Here is an 18,604-nt window from a genome sequence, read left to right as displayed (position 1 = left end):
GTGCCACCCTCAGGGGGGTGGCAGTTGCTTAGCACTTAATGGGTCTGCTATCTTTAGCTAAGATTACAGATTTCTTGTTTTCATATTTCTGTTAACCTTAACCAGTCAGCCCAAACTGCTGCCATCCATACTGAAGTGATGCACTTCAAAGACTGGTGCACAAAACATAGAATGGTTTGAAGACATCCTCCAAGGCTACCTGCAGTTTCTCCTCAGTAATGGTCAGCAGTCTTTTGCCAGTTATGCTGCAGACATTGCAGTAGCATTGCAAAGGAGCATATGGACAACCAAGGAACGTATTCAGGGGATGCATATAGTGAATCATTCAGCCCTTTATCTGTTATTGGAATTGTTGTTACATAATGGAATGGCCTATCATTTTTTCATGCATTTGGCCAAGTAAATATTGTGATGAGGCTTCACAGAAAGACCAGTACAAACTTAAAGAAATCCTCCAGTAAGCACAGTATAACTCCTCAAAGCATTCAAAACAACAGACTGTTCCTTCAGTCCTTCATGCTGATAGTTTGATTCATGACATGCTCAATTTCAATGCTCAATGACAGACACACTGCTAATTTGGTTGCATGAAAAGGTGCATAGTAAATGCTGGAGATCACAGGCAGTCAGGCAGCATCCATGGAGAAAGAGAAAGCTAACATTTCGAATCTAGGTGGTTTTTCATCAGAGCTGAAGTGAAGTGTGGAGGGTGCAGCATTTATGCAATATTGGGGGCAGAGGGTGGAGTGTTGGGGGAGAAAGGATGTTGATAGTTTAGATTAAGTGATACCACCAGTTCATGTGCAAGCATGATCCTTATCTTCCCGTAGCCGGTCATTTTAACACAGTGTCTTGCTCGCAAACCCACTTGTCTGTCCTCAGAATACTGCAATGCTCCAGCAAATCGCAGCACAAACTGGAGGAGCAACATCCCATCTTCAAAGAGGCAGTTTGCAACTTTCTGGGCTCAACATTGAGTTCAACGCCTTCAAATTATGGACCCATTCTTTCTCTTTCTTTTTGCTTTGCCTGTTACATTGTCTGTCACCCTCTCTCCCCTCCACCAACCCCAGTAGGATTGTCTGTTCTTTCCAGTCTGGCAGTTAGACACACCATTGTTCTGCCATTCTCACATTCTGATCATTTAATCTGAACTGCAACATCCTCTCTCTCCCAGCACTCCAAACGCATCTTTCACTACTATTGCATAAATGCAACCCCCTCCACACTTCACTTCAGCTCTGATCAAGAGTCATCTAGACTCAAAATGTTAGCTTGCTTTCTCTCCATGGATGTTGCCTGACCCGCTGTGAGCTCCAGCATTTATTGTCACCAATCAGATCTTCTGGGCATGGTTAAACACTAACTGTATATTCTAGATTAGATTAGATTACATTACAGTGTGGAAACAGGCCCTTCGGCCCAACAAGTCCACACCGACCCGCCGAAGCGCAACCCACCCATACCCCTACATTTACCCCTTACCTAACACTACGGGCAATTTAGCATGGCCAATTCACCTGAGCTGCACATCTTTGGACTGTGGGAGGAAACCGGAGCACCCGGAGGAAACCCACGCAGACACGGGGAGAACATGCAAACTCCACACAGTCAGTCGCCTGAGGCGGGAATTGAACCCGGGTCTCCGGCGCTGTGAGGCAGCAGTGCTAACCACTGTGCCACCGTGCCACCCACACATTAAAAGAATGGACTCTAAGCTCTACAAAAGTGTTGTGTCAAGTTTGAACCAGATTCTTCCATGGTTATGACAGGAAATGTTATGGTAGGTACTATAGCACAATGCACCCTGTCCCCTTTACTCAGCTTAAGCAATGTTCTAATCTGAGTTGGTTGTAATAGAGTGGATCAGTGACCTCGCCTTCCAGGGAGGTGGCACATGAGATTTCCAGCCCCTGACCTAGCTAAATTTCACTTGTGCCATGTGACCTACCACATGCTGTTCACCACTGCCCTCTAAGATATGCAAAGTGCCATATTCATAGTGTAGTTGCTGTGCATTTCCTTACTAAAATATTGAACTTGAAGAGGCCCCCAATTTCATCATGAATCATTGTGAATCCCATTGGTTGACCAAGCCTCTGCTCACTTATTGTGGAAGAAAACCAAACCACTCTGCCTGCCCACCACTTGCTCACAGAAACCATGTAGGTTTTTAGCCAAAGAGAGCCTATCCATAATGCCACTGGCACCTCAACTTGACCACACTCAGCTCAGGAACCAGCAGTGAAATGAGACAAGACCTAAGCAGTTTCCTGACTGAAGGGAAATACACTGAAGGGAAATACTGAAGGGAATACACTATCTAGACGATCTGCGAACTGGTTTTTCTACCTCACAATAGTATTGCCACTCCTGAAGCCCTGAGGGCATTCCTTGTCTCCCCAGGTATTCAATCCCCACAAAGCCCACGCAAACTATGTAGCACCAAGATACCTGACAAGAATGAACACTAGCTGAAAATGTGTTGCTGGAAAAGCGCAGCAGGTCAGGCAGCATCCAAGGAACAGGAGAATCGACGTTTCGGGCATAAGCCCGAAGAAGGGCTTATGCCCGAAACGTCGATTCTCCTGTTCCTTGGATGCTGCCTGACCTGCTGCGCTTTTCCAGCAACACATTTTCAGCTCTGATCTCCAGCATCTGCAGTCCTCACTTTCTCCAAGAATGAACACTATCCTAGGGACCTATTGAAGCCAGGATGCTAGCCATTAGCACCCATTTCTGCAGATTAGCTAAACTTCCTGCTACAATTGTTAACTGATGGTTAGTGCTGGACCAGCATTTGTTTTCTATTAACCATAATCAAAACTGCATTATCCTGTAATTAACATTACACTGCTGTAACCCTGCTGTATCTACTGCTCGGGAAGAAGAATCTTTGACTTAATTGTGCAAAGTGTCCATTTTGTATCAGTCCTGTCAAATTCTCTTCCCCACGATATCGTGAGAAATAAATCAGTGTTTGTCAATTTTACAAGATCGCTGTGTGGTCTCTATTTGTAATTGGACAATTCTCTGACACTTTGCTAAATTTAAAGACATCGAAGTACCTTCTCCTTCTGCACTGTGCTTCTGTTATCACCATGATGCAGCTCTGGACAGCAACCTGGGAAACATTAGTAATGTCGCCTGCTCCTGCTTCAAAGGATTTCTTGTGTTGCCATTCTTCCACCTATGAAGGATGATGGATTTGAAATTATTTAGCTGGGATGACTTCACTTGAAACACCATTTTTGATTCCTCTGAAGGTCAATGCCTGAGAGGCAGGTTCTGCCACAAGCACTACCAGAAGCAATCAAGTATCTTTGTTCATTGTTGTTTTCACTATCACAAAACTGCAGGAACCACTAGTTATCATGGCAGTGAATGCCAACACAAAGGAGCTGTTGCCATTTTCCTCTTTCAATAGTTACTCCAATGCTTTAGTCAATGGTTAGGGTCTTCACGTCATACTTGCAAGAATTCTGGAAACCCCACTGGTCATCTGACTCCATTTGCCTCAACATACAAAAGGTCCTTGTGTACACAACTGTTTTTTTTAGCTTACAACTGTGCCCAATTCATTAATGGCAACCCTTCGCTGATTAGTACCAGCACATTGAAAGCTCTGCCTATGAGAGGTCTACCACATTTGTGATTTGGTCTTGTCGAGATCCAGCGAACTGGTTGAAGACATCAGAAATAGCAGCAGCCCTAACAGCCAAATCAAACTGGAGGAATCAAGGGTTCACATCACAATCAATAAGGACTGTTGGAGAAGAGAAAGAAACCAGGATGGGTTAAAAAAGAACCTCAGATTATTAGGAGAAAGGGGCCTGAAATCAGCAAGATTACAGGAATGGAGGTGGTAAGCTAAAGGAGGAAAGCAACAACATGCAGCTGTGAACCCTGCACATCTGGAGGACATTATCTTCCCTACATCATCAGAAATGTAAACCTTGCTGAGAGATGTTATTCAGTATTAATATGAACATCAACATTTGCACAGACATACATCTTCACTCTGGATACCAGCTTATGAAATCAAGAGGGTTCAGCAGAGGCGAGGTGGATTAGCACTTCAAAAACCATGCCAAGTTATGATACAAATGATTTAGAGGAGCAGACATTTAAGTTTATATTGTATTTAGGGCCATTAGCAGCAATGTACTGGTCCTGCTATCTGTTATGGACTGTGGTGTTGTACAGTTCAACCATCATCTCCCTGTGGAAAAGTAGGGATCTCAGAATTTCACCTGACTATGGTGGTGTTGGAGCAGTGTTCCCTCAAAACACTGAGTGGTTAGGACATTTTCGTGAGTGCTCTGTTCTGTGCAGAGTTTTCCCTTTCTGCTGTGATCTATTTCCTAATCATCTGTAGCCTAAGAGGAACTGCATAGCTCAACATAGCTTTTTCTTGGAAGCTAAGCTCTTACAGTCATCTTGAAAAATTCAGTACTAACCCCTCATACATCTAAAAGGTTGCAAAACTCCTCCACTATCAGTTAACATTCGGGCTGAATTTTTACAAGAAATCATCTCATCATCAATTCTGGGAAGTTTCATACAGCCCAAGCGAGATTTCTCATGCTATCTTCACAGTTGAAACTTTATTGCTGGAACAGCACAGCAGGTCAGGCAGCATCCAGGGAACAGGAGATTCGACGTTTCGGGCACAGGCCCTTCTTCAGGAATGAGCAGAGAGTGTTCAGCAGGAGAAGATAAAAGGTAGGGAGGAGGGACTTGGAGGAGGGGAGTTGGAAATGTGATAGGTGGAAAGAGGTCAAGGTGAGGGTGATAGGTCGGAGTAGGGTGGAGGCGGAGAGGTCAAGAAGAAGACTGCAGGTCAGTCGGTTCCGTAGGCAGGTGCTGAGGAAGGAGACATGGCTGTGGTAACGAGTCTGCTTCAGAATATGGCTGAAGAGCTTCTGTGCAGAGGAGATGACCTGGGGTGTGCAGTGAGAGAGGGACTCACTGAGATCTTTGTAGAGAGAGGCAGAGAGCTTCTTCAAGGAAGGCATCCTTGTAAGAGGATTCGCAGTAGGTTGAAATCTTCGAGGAGAAAGTGAGGTCTGCAGATGCTGGAGATCAAAGTTGAAACTTTATTGCTGGAACAGCACAGCAGGTCAGGCAGCATCCAGGGAACAGGAGATTCGACGTTTCGGGCACAGGCCCTTCTTCAGGAATGAGCAGAGAGTGTTCAGCAGGAGAAGATAAAAGGTAGGGAGGAGGGACTTGGAGGAGGGGAGTTGGAAATGTGATAGGTGGAAAGAGGTCAAGGTGAGGGTGATAGGTCGGAGTAGGGTGGAGGCGGAGAGGTCAAGAAGAAGACTGCAGGTCAGTCGGTTCCGTAGGCAGGTGCTGAGGAAGGAGACATGGCTGTGGTAACGAGTCTGCTTCAGAATATGGCTGAAGAGCTTCTGTGCAGAGGAGATGACCTGGGGTGTGCAGTGAGAGAGGGACTCACTGAGATCTTTGTAGAGAGAGGCAGAGAGCTTCTTCAAGGAAGGCATCCTTGTAAGAGGATTCGCAGTAGGTTGAAATCTTCGAGGAGAAAGTGAGGTCTGCAGATGCTGGAGATCAAAGTTGAAACTTTATTGCTGGAACAGCACAGCAGGTCAGGCAGCATCCAGGGAACAGGAGATTCGACGTTTCGGGCACAGGCCCTTCTTCAGGAATGAGCAGAGAGTGTTCAGCAGGAGAAGATAAAAGGTAGGGAGGAGGGACTTGGAGGAGGGGAGTTGGAAATGTGATAGGTGGAAAGAGGTCAAGGTGAGGGTGATAGGTCGGAGTAGGGTGGAGGCGGAGAGGTCAAGAAGAAGACTGCAGGTCAGTCGGTTCCGTAGGCAGGTGCTGAGGAAGGAGACATGGCTGTGGTAACGAGTCTGCTTCAGAATATGGCTGAAGAGCTTCTGTGCAGAGGAGATGACCTGGGGTGTGCAGTGAGAGAGGGACTCACTGAGATCTTTGTAGAGAGAGGCAGAGAGCTTCTTCAAGGAAGGCATCCTTGTAAGAGGATTCGCAGTAGGTTGAAATCTTCGAGGAGAAAGTGAGGTCTGCAGATGCTGGAGATCAAAGTTGAAACTTTATTGCTGGAACAGCACAGCAGGTCAGGCAGCATCCAGGGAACAGGAGATTCGACGTTTCGGGCACAGGCCCTTCTTCAGGAATGAGCAGAGAGTGTTCAGCAGGAGAAGATAAAAGGTAGGGAGGAGGGACTTGGAGGAGGGGAGTTGGAAATGTGATAGGTGGAAAGAGGTCAAGGTGAGGGTGATAGGTCGGAGTAGGGTGGAGGCGGAGAGGTCAAGAAGAAGATTGCAGGTCACAAACTTGCCTCGCTACCTGTGCACCATACCCCAATGGTGTCCCACTCATTACATCCTCCTTCTCCCCACAGAGTCCTGAATCTAGGAACACTTGCACCAAGACATGCTTGAAACTCAACCACATGCCTGGTCAAATGCTGGCAGTCTGAAATGACTCTTGTCAGACAGAGGGAAATTAGTTCCCTGCTTTGCCAACAGGGACATCGACATCCTGGTGGTCAAGGGAAGGAGTAGCATGCAGTGCATGGAGTTCACTTTGAGATGTTGCTGACATCTGTACATGATGAAAGCCTGGAGGTGAATGCTTCAACCAGGTATTCCCAGATGCCTGCTCTGACTTCCCTTTTGGGAATTGTTATTTCTATCCAGCAGGAAGGAACTTGGAAAACTGAGTATCAATGAGTGAAATTAACTATTAATGAGATGTTAATGCATGCCATTACAAGCAAATAGGCTTCTTGCTGCTTGCTGGTGAGGATCTCATCTTGTCTTTCAACACTTGGATCGAAAATGGGACCTTTCACTCTTAACATTGAAAATCTCCTTACTGTGGATCTGAGGTAACTCTTCATACTTTCTTGCCAATATCCATGTCATCCAGTGGCTGGGAAAATTCAGGATATTGGTTTTTTTGTTGCAGATAAATGAGAATGTCCAAACCAAACAACCACTTTAAGCAAAGAGATGACAATATCAGCATAGAACTAAAGGTGGATTGAGAATAGACATCAACTGATACAGCTTGATGATGTGGTGCACACAACTTCATGGAAGCCACCACTGAGAAGCGATGACCAATGCTTAATGATTGCAGATACTGTGAGGAAGAAAGTGCCTGCTCTGGAGATTCAGGATGTTAAAAGTAAGAAATTGCCTGTATGAGGAAGAAAGGTGTTCTGGTGTTAAGGAAATACCACAGATTAAAGGTCTCTGAGTCCCTTTATATTTTAAAGAGACCGACAGACCTCAGTTTCCCAGGAAGAGAATCAAAGACAATGGCTTATCACTAAGCAACTACTTGATCTTCCAAGTTCAAAAATAACATGTTTGAGAGAATTGTGAACCTCCAGATTGTCTAATTTTGTATGGCTGGAGACTTGGGAGGAGTTGGAGTAATGGTAAATGCAAGCACTTGCACAAACATAATATTAATAATGCAAACCAAACTGTATATTGGTCTGAAAGGTTGATACAAAGGAGTGCTGTAAGCACCATCCATATTAATGATGTCATTTAGACTTGTGGGTAGAATAACTTAGGATCTTGAAGGAATAAAGTGTAATATCCTAACTCTCTATGTAACCTGTAATTTATTGCTAACATGTAATAAACTACTTCTTGTTCAATACAAGAGCCTCTTCTAGTTGGTACAGTATGTGATTTTCCTCTGCACATGAGCTCAAACAGGCCTGTAGATGCAAATATACAAAGAGGATTGTGGAAGAAAATCTACAAAATGACAAACTGCAGATTCAGTTTGTTTGCACACACAACACACAACTACTTGTTAAAGAGCCAATATAATTGGGCCAGGGTGTTTCAAAAATTCAGGTTTGTGCTAATTTAGTGTTAGAGCCATCTGAGTTCATAGTCTACCCATTCTGCATAACTATTATGTGTGTGGCCACATACATGCTGACACAACAATACAATCAGGATGCACCCCAAGGCAGCTCTGGAAGTGCCCATAGCCTTTTGGCTGACATATTTTCAATATCACAATTCTGGAGGATCTTTTGCCATCAATAACTCTGCATGAATTGTTTTATGGCATGAATACATTGTATGCATCTATGCGTGTTAATGGATCATGTGTGCACCTGCTCATGACTCGTTAAATAAAACATTTAGTCACATAGCCATGTATCTTGGAACAGGCGGAGAAAATTTACACTTTGCAAGCTTTGATTTTTTTTAAAATAAGGAATGCAGCACTACCTTTGGAGAAAACAATAACTGTTACTGTTACAGGATTACCCATTCATTTTAATAGTTTCGGAGGAAGAGGGAAATAGTGGGAGGAAGAGAGGAAATTGTTTTTAGTGAAAAGATGTTATGATATCATAGATTTTTTGGCATATCACACACACACACACACACACACACACACACACACACACACACACACACACACACACACACACACACACACACACACACACACACGATTTGTACATTCGAACTGTACCTGAGAGATTTGACTGCAATAAAACACACCACCTGAGGATGTGGCAGCACTACAAAAGCTTATGATTTCAAATAAACTTGTTGGACTATAACCTGGTGTTGTCTGACTTCTGACCTTGTCCACCCCACTCCAACACTGGCACCTCCACATCATGCAATAAAATTGAAACCAATGTGCCTGTGCCATACCGAGGGAGTGCTACATTGTCAGAGGTGCTGCATTTTAAGAGGAGGTTCTGATCTCAGTCCTGATTGTCCTCTCAGGTGGGCATAAAATATCCTAACACACAACCTTAAAGAAGAGGGTTTGAATATACCTAGTAGCCTGAAAACTATCTAACTCCCAATTAACATCACATAGAAACAGATTATTTGATCATTATAACACAATTGTGAGAGATTGCTATGTGCAAACTGGGCACCATGTTTCTTACATTTCAATAGTGATTACACACAAAAATATCTACCGACAATGCTTTACAAGAAAACAATTTTTTTTTTGTTTTCTCTTTTCAGTTTTTGGCTGGGTGGTTAGCACTGCTGCTTCATTGCACCAGGGACCTGAGTTCAATTCCAGTCTCGGGTGACTGTATGGAGTTTGTACATTCTATCCATGTCTGTGTGAGTTTCCTTCAGGTGCTCTGGTTTCCACTCACTGTCCAAAACAGATTAGGTGGTTTGGCCATGGGAAATGGAGTGTTATAGGGATAGGGTAGGGAGGTGGGTCTGGGTGGGATGCTCTTTAGAGGTTTCGTAGTCTCGATGGGCTGAATGGTCAGCTCCCACACTGTATGGATTCTATGATTCTAAATATCAATATGATTTGACCTGAGAATGTCTAATCAAACTGAGACTTTGCAAGCTAAGGTAACACACAGTTGTACATTAATTCTAAACAAAAATTCAGGGGGGGGATGGATTTTATGGAGTCTGCAAGAATAGGAGACAATGTTTTGTATGGTGTCTGAATTTTGCAGGATACAAGATTTGTTATTTTCCAATTTCAACTTAATTAGCAAAGATAAAAGTCAGTAGTGTTTTTGTATCTTGTCAAGCTTCACCCTGACCTGTGGTGGGTTTATAACTGTAATATATTTTTAATATCCCTGTGTGTTCATTAGAATAAAAACTTTTTAAATGAAGTGCTACCTTCAAGATGAAGACACATAATTCACATTTGTTCAAAGGTGTCTTGCACTAGTCAACTTTGTGCAGTATGACTGAATTCATTGGTTTTCATGGCTGAGCTCACAGGCATGCATGGAACTCAAGGCCAAAAAGTATGATTCCAGGTTAAGGTGGCAACGGTGGTCAGTGTGGAGTAGAGTCATGAACATGGAGAAGTGTACATCCTAGATATGGTAGTGCTGGGGTCAATCAGTCAAGGTAAGAAAGTGAGTGGCCTAAATGTGCGGCACGGTGGCACAGTGGTTAGCACTGCTGCCTCACAGCGCCAGAGACCCGGGTTCAATTCCCGACCCAGGCGACTGACTGTGTGGAGTTTGCACGTTCTCCCCGTGTCTGCGTGGGTTTGCTCCGGTTTCCTCCCACAGTCCAAAGATGTGCAGGTCAGGTGAATTGGCCATGCTAAATTGCCCGTAGTGTTAGGTAAGGGGTAAATGTAGGGGAATGGGTGGGTTGCACTTTGGCGGGTTGGTGTGGACTTGTTGGGCCGAAGGGCCTGTTTCCACACTGTAATGTAATGTAATGTAATGTAATGTAATCTAATCTATTGTACAAATGAAGATTGAAGTCTGCGCTTCAATTATCCCGACTGGGTATCAGATTGTCAATGTCCATCTCGATGTAGAGACAAGAGGGCTAGCTGAACCTGCAAGATCAGCCATAGAAACATTTAATATAAGAGCAGGAGTAGACCATTTGACACTTCCGGCTAGCACCACCATTCAATATACTCATGGCTGATCATCCAACTTAGTATCCTGTTACTGCTTTCTCTCCATATCCTCTGATCCCTTTAATCCTAGGAATTATATCTCCAACTTTTTAAAAAAAGTCTTCAATGCTTGGGCCTCCACAGTTTCCTGTAACAGAGAATTTCATAAGCTCACCATTCTTTGGGTGAAGAAGTTCCTCCCCAGTTCTGAGAAAGGGTCATTGGACTTGAAATGCGACCTCTGATTTTTCTTCGTAGATGTTATCAGACCTGCTGAGCTTTTTCAGCGACTTCTGTTAAGTTCCTCCTCATCTCTGACCTAAAAGGCCTACCCATTCCTTAGATTGTAATGCCTCTTTCTGGTTTCTCTGGTCATTGAGAACATCCTGCCTGTATCTAACCTGTTTAACCCTGCTAGAATTTTATGGATTTAATTGAAATTTCCTCCTTTTAATCTTCTGAACTCCATGGAATATTGTCACAAACAACTCATCTCTCCCCATATGTCAGTCCCAGGAATCAATCCAGGAAACCTTAGTTGCAACTCCTCCATAACCAGAACAACCCTCCTCAGAAAATGAGACCAAAATTACATGAAATACTTCAAGTGAAGTCCTGTCAAAGCCCTGCATAATTGCAGCAAAACATCCTTGCCCCTGTACTCCATTTCTCTCACTATGAAGGCCAACATACAACTTGGTTTATTCACTGCCTGCTGTATGATGTGAAAATTTGGAATTTGACTACTCCGCTATAGTTAGAAAAAAAAACAATTCACACCAGATCTGGCCATTAAAGGATAATTTGCATTACATTGTTCCTGGATGTGAAGTGGTTACTGCATTGCATCTTGAGTTGCATGTGGCTGTGAGGGAGTGGCTGGGGCTTGTCTTGTGGGTATTACAACTGTGATGTAAAGATTTTGTATAAAGGAAGGACTGTTTCCTTTTTTCAGAGAAAGCTTCCCAGACACACCTCGGAAGCATGTGTTCAGAGTTTCTCCAAAGCTTATATTGTATTGTGCTCAATAAAAATTTGCTGTTGTTCATAGAAGTTGGTGTATTGCAGTTGCATCAAGTGTGTAAAGTGCCTCAGGAAATAAAACTTAATATTTGGAGGTAGTGGTGGGATTCCAACATACGAGGAGCTTCCAGGTGGACTGAATAGGTGATCGTCTGAGTGCTCGTTGTGTGAGATGGATGGGCCCATGAGGTAAGATTTACCTGATTTCTCTCCTTAACCTACCACTCAGTCAACCCCTCATCCCCTAGGACTCCGTGGTGACAGAATCTCTGAGGTAACTTATGCAATTGCACGCCAAGGAGCTCCCTTTCGGAATCATAAGTTACTGGGTTTCATTGGGGTTTGACTCCCCTGGGTTTAATTGAGGTTAGAGATTCCTAGGTTTAAAAGGAAGTTTAAGTCCCCAGGGCTTTTGATTGGGGTTAGAGACCCCAGGGTTTTGATTGGGGTTACAGTTCCAAGGCCTTTGACTGGCATTAGAGTCCCCAGGGCTTTTAATTGGGGTTAGAGTCCCTAGGGTTTTGATTGGGTTAGAGTCCCCAGACATATAGAGTAAGAAAAGGGATTCAAGTCTCCGTGAGAAGTAAAGTGAGAAAGAGGTTAGAATCCCCTGGAAAAAGGAGTTTAAAATCCACAGACACAGGGTTTGAGGCTCCGGAGCATTAAAAAAATTAGAAATCAGGAACTTAAAGAAAAACATCTAAACAAAATTTGGTACTTCTTAAAATTATCGTCTTTATCCCCCACATCTCCCCTTATATGTACTTTTAGGACAATGTAGCGTCACCGGGAAAAGGGGGAAAAAGCGGATCCCGTCAGTGAAGTGCATTGATTGCCGGGGCAGCTTTGTCCGGGTTTTTGTTGTGGGAGTCTCAGTTTCTGGGCTGTGGACTGCACTCTGGAGTCCTTCTTCTGGGGGAAGAGAGTGGCTTGGGCTGCAGCGCCGTGTGGTCTGCTGCGAGGGTTTTCTCAAGAGGATATGAGAAAAAATGAGAAATGCTGAAATTAAAGTTGTACTAATACTTGGGTCGAAAAAGGGAGTTTCAATATAAATTATGCCATACTGAGAGTGTTTGATATTTAAGTATTTTGGTTTGTTAAATTACTGGTTCAGAAAATCCTTTTAAGTAACTGTTTTGCGTTTTTGAATCAGGATCTCAAGTCATTGCGTTTTGTGGAATATCTAATAGGGCAGATTTTGTTTTTACATTAATATTATATAACATTAGGTCCTTTTTAAAATGATTAAACATGTAACCTTAAAACAAATTGATTGAGGACCTTGAGCCCCTAATTTGTTTGAAATTCTACAATACCTGTTTTTAAAAAAAAATTTTGTCAGTGCTCATGCTTTCGCCAGATGAGAGTATTGTATTAAAATATTTTTCCTGTTTTTTTTAATGCAGAATGTCCACAAAAAGAAGAATGCATGGTAATTTTGATGTTTTGTTAAGATTTTAGAGAGCATTAGAACTTAAGGCTGAGCTGTTTAGGTTTTGTCAATTATTGTTAAGATTTCATTGGCCCCCTTCATATTGCAAATTCAAAGAATATAGATCTCTACCAAAGCTGCCACTATAATTCTGACTGTTTTATTTGGAAAGTTTTATTTGGAGAACATATTTTAAAATATTCAGCATTTGTTTTCCACAAATATTTGAGATTTAAATCTGAACTGAAATTGCCTCTTCAATAGCTAAAGCACAGGAAACATTTTTTTGTTTTCTTGCTATTCCAGAATTTTGAAATATTTTTCCTGACAGCTTTCACATTATCCAAGTATTAATTTGTTAAATGAAAATAATTTTTGAATAACCTGAATGAGATTCCCTGAGGGTTTGATTTTAGGACCATTAATTGTTGTTTATGGCTTATTGAATTGTTTAGGCAGTACATTTTAGAAGTTTGTGGATTGTATAAAACTTGATAATGTCATAAACAGTGAACAGAGTAACAGACTTCAAGATGACTGAGAATGTTGAATAAGCAGACACAATTCAGTGTAGTTAAATGTGCAACTGTCTTCATACTGATAATCACCTTGGCAAGAAAGGAATGAGAGGAAAATGCAAAGACACAATTTTCACTGTATTTTGTAACAAGATCACGTGACAATAAATAGATATATAAACCAACTGCAACACATCCCCCTTATCCACTCTCATGTATGCCTTAAAAAATTCCAACATGTTTGTCAAACAGAACTTCCCGTTTCTGATTCCATGCTGACCCTTTCAAATCTTGTCTTATCTTATGAGGAGAGGTTGACTGAGCTCGGACTTTTTTCATTGGAGAAAAGGAGGAGAAGAGGGGACCTAATTGAGGTATACAAGGTAATGAGAGGCATAGATAGAGTCGATAGCCAGAGACTATTTCCCAGGGCAGAAATGACTAACACGAGGGGTCATAGTTTTAAGCTGGTTGGAGGAAAGTATAGAGGGGATGTCAGAGGCGGGTTCTTTACACAGAGAGTTGTGAGAGCATGGAATGCGTTGCCAGCAGCAGGGTCATTGGGGACATTTAAGAGACTGTTGGACATGCACATGGTCACAGAAATTTAAGGGTGCATACTTGAGGATCAGTGGTCGGCACAACATCGTGGGCTGAAGGGCCTGTTCTGTGCAGTACTGTTCTATGTTCTATGTTGTCACTATCTTTCAAGTGCTGTGCTATCATATCTTGTACAATGGACTCTAGCATTTTTCCCACTACTAACATCAAGCTTACTGGTCTTTAATTTGTTGTCTCCTTTCTGCCTCCCTTTTTAAATAATGAGGTTAGATCAGCTACCCTCAAATCCATTGGACCTGTTCCAGGGTCTACAGAATTTTGGAAGATGATCACTTGAATATCTGCTATTTCTCGGGCCACTTGATTGAACAGTCTGCGATTAAGATCCTGGGGATTTATCTGCCTTTAATCCTGTTAGTTTCCCCAAAATCATTTCCCTACTAATGTTAATTTATTTCAATTCCTCCTTCCCATTAGGCCATTGGGATGTAATTTGTATCTTTTTTTTATGAACAGAAGACTGAAGTATGCATTTAATTAATCTGTCATTGCTTTGTTCTGCATGTTTCACAGTGTAACAAATACAACACCCAATATTAATATGAATATCAAATAAAGAGTGAACAAAAATACACACATTTTTTCAACAATAAAGGAAATGTCCCTATCTCTCCATAGCTGTCAGTGTGTACAACTATGAGATGTGACAGTTCATTCAGTAATCTGTATAAGGCAGCCTCAATAAATACTGATATACAACAAATAATTTGGATTATGTTGGTTTTATGTTATTTATAAATGAAATTGAGATATTTTCTAATTAACCTGTTTAGGGATGTTACCAAACACCTCTGGAGCAGGTAGGACTTGAACATGTCCTCCTGGCTCAGAGGTAAGCACTATACCACTCATGACACCTGTGCACTCTCAGTACACTGTTTAATTAATAATAATGCAGTTGAGCAGGGAACCTTTGGCACTGATGTCAAGCCTCTCTGACCAAGAGGCTTATTTTTAACAGCAAAAAAGCTGCAGCACTGTCATCTGACAGTGGGTTTCACCACTGAAATCATCCTGTGCCGTGGAATCACATATATTTCCTGTGCACTATGACAGCACTTTAAATTCTCATTATAATCACACTGAAAATTCTGTCTTTCATAGTATATTTATCATTCAGTTTACCTCAGCTACACAACTGAACATCCACTCGTACAACTTCAAAATCTTGTCTGCAATTCACAATCTTTAATCCTCTGAAACTGACCACAGCTTCAGGATTGTAGGAATGCTCAGATTAGAATAAAAATCTTGAAACTGGAATCTATCATTCAGAGCAATGCTACAGACTGCGCTGTGGACTCTCCACAGAACCGCCATTCACTGAATTTAGAGACAAATTCAAAATTCCTGCCCCACAGAGCACCATTTAAAACCCTTTTAAAAGTTATATCTTGTTTCATCAGCTATCACTAAGATTAAATTATGGTGTGATTAATAAAATTAAATGAACAAAAAGATCATAGTAAGATTAAGTTAATAATTGTCTACTGGCATTAAATGATCATGTATAAGATTTTAAACTGGATCTTTAACTTTTTTAGATTTTTGTTTTAAGAATATTTAATCGATTTTTGCTTTCAACAGAGGTGAAATGCTTATCAGAGAGATTGCTAAATCTCAGCAAGAATTATTTTCTTATTTTCCTCCTACTTGCAAAATCAGAGCAAATATTGTGACCGAAGTCTTCACATTGAAGAAAGAAAATATAGAATTAAAGATAGCTTTATGCATGTTGGTTATTTTAGCTTCCGTACACATCTTATAAATATAAAAAGAGATGAGAGGTGTCTGCAGCAAGCCAAATTTGGGCATTTGCAGAACTGACCCATTTCTGTGGTTCTGACAGTAGCATCATTTGCAGCTTTCCTATTAGACTCCACTAGCACTATTTCTGTTTACTATTGTTGAAGATCTTCAGAGTTTGTAAAGATATGAAACACTTCCATTTGAATTCCCTTCCTGCAAAATTTCTTAGTAAATGATTTCAATGGATCGTTCGTCTATCATTTGTGTAAACAGCTGAAGAGTTTTTAATAAGTCTCAATTGCTTTGTGAAGCATACTAAGCAGATAATTTAAAAATGCATTTATTATTAAAGAACTCCTGTAAAACGCTGCATATGAGGCTCTAATAATTATGGAGTATTCCTACCAAGGCTACATAATGACATACTGATTATAGCTTTCAGAAAACTGTACAAATGGTGGACACTGACATTTCATTTCAAGGGGTATCTAAAAGGATTTTATACAATTTGCTATATTCGAGCAACATTTTCTGTTACATAAATTTCGAATAGGATCTTGTGATTCTGATCTAGATTAAATTAGATTCCCTACTAATCACTGTTCTGTTTATTGCCTTCTTCACAAAAAGGAAAGGGCTTTAGATTTTTGCCTTTTTGATCTACAAAATAACAGACATAATGATCAGCTAGTCAATTGGAATTAAGAATTCTATTTAGATTTGAAAATATTGCAGGAACTGCAAACCTGAAACAATTGGCATTCAAAACCATAGTGACAGATGTTTTGCACAATCATAAATCAAAACAACAAGTTCTTTTAAAACTTTTAACCAAATCTTCTGTGATATTATTCACAGGTACTTTGGAATGTGGAGTGAGAACATATTGAAGTGATAAACTGACACTAGGGGCTGGATTTTCATGGAGAAAGTGGAATGATAAAGTCAGGAAACTACCTAACCCAGCAGCTCTACAACCTTTAAAATGCTCTCACCTCCTGTCCTCTTCCTACACACCATATATTCCATCCCAGGAAGCAGAGGTGAAATGGAGTAGATCTCACCATCCCAACATTAAAACATGACATACCTTTTGCTATTGAAATGCCTTTTATAGTTTAAAAACATCTGTTTAAAGACAAAATACATCATACTCATGGCTTTAGGACCACAGCCACAAAATAAATTTCCTTTCTTTTGTCTTTAACCCCCTTTCTGACAGTGGACGATCTGCAGTACAAATAGAACAAAATGAGTCACAGGCCAACAAATGTGGGTTACCGCTTTCTCAGCATCTAGGTCAGCAGATTGAAAGATGCACTGCCATAGCATCTGCTGCAATGACACCTGCAGCTACTGTACAACACAGGCTTGACAAATACAATGGCAGAAACCATCACCTATGGCCTGCAACCTTTCTCTCACTCCTTCACAGCATATTGCAATACTAATCATGCGATGGTGCCCTGCAGCTATAATCCAAAGAGCCAGATGGTTAAGGATAGAACACAAGCCAATCTTTATCATTTTTATAACATTTATTTACAGATTTATGCATTACAAACATGTTCATCCTCACCAAAAAAAATCACAGTTCTAGTCTATTCTGTTTTTATTGGTGTACAAGTAAATCCCAGTTAAGACCAATTATACTTGCATATGATTAGATGCAATTAACAAATCCAATTCTCTCTCTTCAAACTAAAATTAGTGCTTATATGTCCATCAAAAATTTCAAGATAAATTAAATCAGATACCTCTCAATTCATCATCTTGTGCCCTGAAAGTAATCCTGGTGGGGGATGGTAAAATTGTGACTTATTGAGTCACAGAGTCATAGAGTCGCGCAGCACGGAAATAGCCCAATCCATCCATGCCGACCAGGTTTCCCAAACTAAACTCGTTCCATTTGCCTACATTTGGCCCATATCCCTCTAAACCTTTCCTATTCACGGCCCTGTCCAAATGTCTTTTATATGTTGTAACTGTACTTGCATCTACCACCTCCTCTGACAGTTAATTCCATATACACACCATCAGAGTGCAAGGGACCTGGGTTCGATTGCAGCCTTGGGTGAGTGTCTGTGTGGAGTTTGCGCATTTTCCCTGTGCCCATGTGGATTTCTTGCGGGTGCTCCGGTTTCCTCCCACAGTAACAAGATGTGCAGTTTAGGTGGACTAGCCATGCTAAATTGCCCATAGTGTCCGGAGATGAGCAGACTATGTGAATTAGCCATGGGAAATGCAGGGTCATGGGGACAGAACAGGGTGGATGCTCTTTGGAGGGTCAGTGCAGACCCGATGGACTAAATGACCTTTCTTCTGCACTGTAGGGATTCCATGATTCTCAAAACAAATTTTTAAAACTCTAGATTGAACTTGCTTCAAGAGTGGAATCTTAGAGAGGTCTGAAAGACACAAGCAATTGTGAGATTTGTGGCAGAATTGCATGAGAAGTGTGGTGAGGTCTATCTTGACATTATGAACTCATGTCCACTTTTATGCTTTCAACAAGCAGCATGGTGAGTTTTTCACTCGACAATGCTAGCTGCCTATTAAAGGGGATTATAGTTGGTTACACATTGTTAATGGCCTAACTCAACTCTTATCTGCAGCTTCTTATCTTAGCAACTGCAACAAACAAGTTAGACGTGAAAATCACAGCAGGTACCTGCAACTTCCACTGACTCTAAAGGACCTCCATATCAGACGTCAGGCACTAACATCTCAGGACACGCACCCCACGTTCACGGACATTAGCATTCAATATATACCAGTCTCTAAGAAACCTGATGGCACATTTCCAATCCAAACACAGATCACTTCGGCACATCAATGCTGCACCTTGGACTGC

General features: G+C 41.5%; 1 protein-coding gene and 1 long non-coding RNA gene across 2 annotated transcripts in view; one reads left to right on the top strand and one right to left on the bottom strand.

The window, feature by feature from the left end:
* kcnj3a (potassium inwardly rectifying channel subfamily J member 3a) overlaps positions 1-18,604 on the bottom strand; it is a 312,747-nt gene that overhangs the window by 55,869 nt on the left and 238,274 nt on the right. The window lies entirely within an intron of this gene.
* On the top strand, positions 4,919-6,133 carry LOC148149626 (uncharacterized). The gene is made up of 3 exons (XR_015757689.1): positions 4,919-5,217; positions 5,469-5,709; positions 5,961-6,133. It is a non-coding gene; the product is annotated as an uncharacterized LOC148149626 (long non-coding RNA).

This window comes from Chiloscyllium plagiosum, unplaced genomic scaffold (assembly GCF_037043375.1).
Source record: "Chiloscyllium plagiosum isolate Xiang-an unplaced genomic scaffold, Cpla_swu_hap1 HiC_scaffold_7, whole genome shotgun sequence".
In the NCBI taxonomy this organism is placed as follows: domain Eukaryota; kingdom Metazoa; phylum Chordata; class Chondrichthyes; order Orectolobiformes; family Hemiscylliidae; genus Chiloscyllium; species Chiloscyllium plagiosum.
This window is presented reverse-complemented; position numbering and strand designations above follow the sequence as displayed.